General features: G+C 29.7%; 1 protein-coding gene across 2 annotated transcripts in view; it reads left to right on the forward strand.

The window, feature by feature from the left end:
* The window catches only part of LOC128874424 ((E3-independent) E2 ubiquitin-conjugating enzyme UBE2O), a 13,076-nt gene that overhangs the window by 8,157 nt on the left and 1,496 nt on the right, over positions 1–3,423 (forward strand). The window contains exon 9 of one of the 2 annotated variants that reach the window (XM_054119212.1): positions 72–1,604. The exons of the other annotated variant lie outside the window; for it this stretch is intronic. The gene's annotated coding sequence lies outside the window, so the exon portion shown is untranslated. Of the gene's footprint in view, positions 1–71; positions 1,605–3,423 lie in introns of those variants that run through there. 2 annotated transcript variants of the gene reach the window in all.

A 3,423-nucleotide genomic window follows, 5' to 3' on the forward strand; every position in this document is an offset into this window, starting at 1 on the left:
ATTCAATGATAATCGCGGTATCTATTTATTAATATTAACACCACTACTAACAAGCGATAACATTTTAACAGAAACGCCGCTGTCATTGCTCCGCAGCTAGAGATACTTGTTACCGTAGAGTAACCACATAGTACGATAATAAATGTTATCATACAGGCACATGCGAGAGCGCATAAGATCTTGCTCTTGTATACGATATCGTGAACTTCCGGGGCGTATTACACGATTAATTTATAATGTTATATGGAATGTATAGCGAATGTGTTATATATGATGTATAATATTATATTATTAATGGATGTAGAATTAATATTCGGCCAGGGGATAAAAATACATGGGATACTACATGCATTTAGTTCTATAATTCTGCAATGAGAATAGAGCGTTCCGCAAAGACGCAATAACAACTCGACTGACTTACTAAAAAAGAACAAAAAAAAAGTAATCTCGAATATTGGAATAGACGAAACAACATCGTCGTTCCGTTAAAAAAAAAAAGTGATACAAATTAAGAGAAAGGTAAAGTGACTGGTAGCAATACGTCGAGTCAACGTGAGAATACTTCGCAATAGCGTTAAGAGACACGATAATAATAGTTATTAATTCTAAACGCATTTCAGTGAGTACACTTCGTGTAATAACACCACCCACATGAAAACAAATTCATTGTCCCTCGATTACCTTAAAGCCATTATGCCATCCACTAAATACAGTATTTCGAGCGAAATTACAAAGTGACTTTGATTGCAAATAGTTTGTAGCTTAGATACAAAGATTCGTATTTAGATGAAACACTATGACAATTAAGTCCAATGTTATAGACACTTCTAACGTAGTTTGTAAATTCTAGGGAAATTATATTAGATGCTCTATTATCCACACGAAAGTTTTCTTTGTCGATGGTTTGTTTCGTACATTTCTAGAAAATTGTGTGTCTTCGCGGACTCCTATTTAACTTTTCTTTTGATATGTCACGGATAGTATGATAACAAACTGTACTTAGTATTAGCACAACAGTTGCGGAGAGCGTTAGTACTTATTGTACGACATAAGCGTTTTACGATATTATTTATTCTTATTTTTTTTTTATTTTATTTCCTTTAGCGTAACTTAGATTGTAATTGTTTACATCCGGGAAATTCATGTTTCTGTAAATTTCGAATCGTATGCATATAAGTGAAATGTAGAACACTCGATACATGCGAAATGGATATTATGCAAAAATATATTATGAGAAGATATTGCATGCAACGAAATAACGATGATTGATAAACGCGATAAGATTAATGTGCTTTGTTTTTTTTCTTCTCTTTTTTTATTTTGTTGTACGATTATATATTATTTATATTTGATAGAATATATCGTTAGTGTATTCTATTTATTTACCTCCTCGAAACCTAAGAATGTATGATTTAAAAAACCATTCGATCACATTGTCAGAAGAGTGTAATTTACCAAGAATAACGTGAAATTTTTTTTTAAGAACGGTTTGTTTCCATATATTTTTGTATATTTCCGAGGATTATTTATATGATGCATTTTATTTTTTGTTTGTACGGCGATACTGATATATCTTAATAAATAATGTGAAGGTTTTGTTGTCAGACGGTGGTTGATCGTAATAATTTTTAATAATGTAAATCAAAATTGAACAGTTACATTTATTTTCTTATGAAATTTGGACTAACGGATGTGTACAATATGATTAGCGATTTGAAACCTTAACACAAATTTATGTTGAACATGCGTGTAAAAGAGTAAATCTAAAGCTATATTATTTCAATTGAATTCAAGGTATTTAACAAAAAAATTCTTTTTAATAAAATCAAATATTTGTTGATAAGTTCAGAATTTACGTGTTAACCGATACAATGTAAGTGCATAATGTGCAATATGTTTGTTTTAAGGGTATACGCGTAAACAATTATTTTTTAAACTATTGAAGATGCAAAGGCAGTTTTTTGTAAAAATTGATTGATTTGAAGGATGAAATATAATAATGGCCTCGAATTTTTTATGAAATTATTGTTTGCGTTGATATATTATTAAAAAAAGACTTATTTCTTGGACCTTTCAAATTAATTAGGTAGTAATCAATTCTCAAGTAATTAGAGGTTGTTCAATAAACGATTAATTTCGTTCCATCTAAGGCAGGATCTGCCTGATAAGCTTTATTGCTATGTTCGATTAGAAAATCATTTATTATACAAAATATAATTTTTTTAATATATTGGGGATTAGATTTAAATATTTATCATCAGTATTGTAAAAATTAATTGATCAAAAGTGTATTCCATTTACTGTTTTATGTAAATGCATTTTGAAAGATGCAATAAGATGAATAATAAGTATTAGTGTAGTCAAACTATACAATTTCGACAGAAAGAAAAAGTAATATTGATATAGAGATCTCTGCAATAATATTTCACAAAATATTCAGATGTAACATTATATATCTCCCATTATATATCACCCTTCAAATCAAACAATTTTTTTATATGATTCAATAGTTCTTGAAATAATTTTGTGTATTCTTAAATTGGAAATATCGTATAAACATTGAAGCATACTTCTTGCAATGGAAGCAGACCTGATATTCTTTGCCGATATTGCAATGTCGTGAAGGAATCGCTTTAGGGGGGAAAACACCGCTGTTAGGATCGAAAAAATGTTGATATTTGTACATTCTTCCTAACGAAACAGAATGTCAAATATAAATGTTTCATATACGTGGCAGAAGAATAAACTTTGAACAATATTTCTGCCAACTTTCATTAAAAAATGTTAATCCACATAGAGAATTTCTCTGATCTTCTAGTCAGAATCAAATGAAATTAAAATTTTTAGGATCTAAACGTATGTTACCACTGTTGCATGTTAAGTTTTTTTTTTAAATACTATATTATTTAAAAAGGGAAAACTTTTTAATACAAAAGTGATAAATTCTGCAAATTCTTTTTTTGAGATTTAAAACACACTTCATATGACTACAGAATTATAAGAAAAAAATTATTGTGAACATACAGTTTAAACTTGAAGTTACTCAAGTAAATAGTTTCTCAGAAAAGTTACTCGCCAATTGAAAATATTTCACCTCAGTATTTGAAAACGGTATTCTTTAAATGTTGGATTTTCAAAAAATACATGAACAGTATCGATTTTATGAAACCGTAAAGATGGCTTTACCCCGTAAAATGCGATGGTTTTAGAAACCTTGCGCTGATTAGGCGCGATTTTCATGAGTACAGAGAAAATAATTAAAGACCATGTACTTGTACGAAGCATTCTTCGAAATCATAATGGTGCTGAATAAAGAGAAACAAGATGTTAGAGGAAACACAGATAAACCAGGGAAACTACAGTTTCTAGGGCAGAAAGAGAGAGAGAGAGAGAGAGAGAGAGAGAGAGAGAGAGAGAGAGAGA

Source organism: Hylaeus volcanicus, chromosome 3 (genome assembly GCF_026283585.1).
Source record: "Hylaeus volcanicus isolate JK05 chromosome 3, UHH_iyHylVolc1.0_haploid, whole genome shotgun sequence".
NCBI classification, from domain to species: domain Eukaryota; kingdom Metazoa; phylum Arthropoda; class Insecta; order Hymenoptera; family Colletidae; genus Hylaeus; species Hylaeus volcanicus.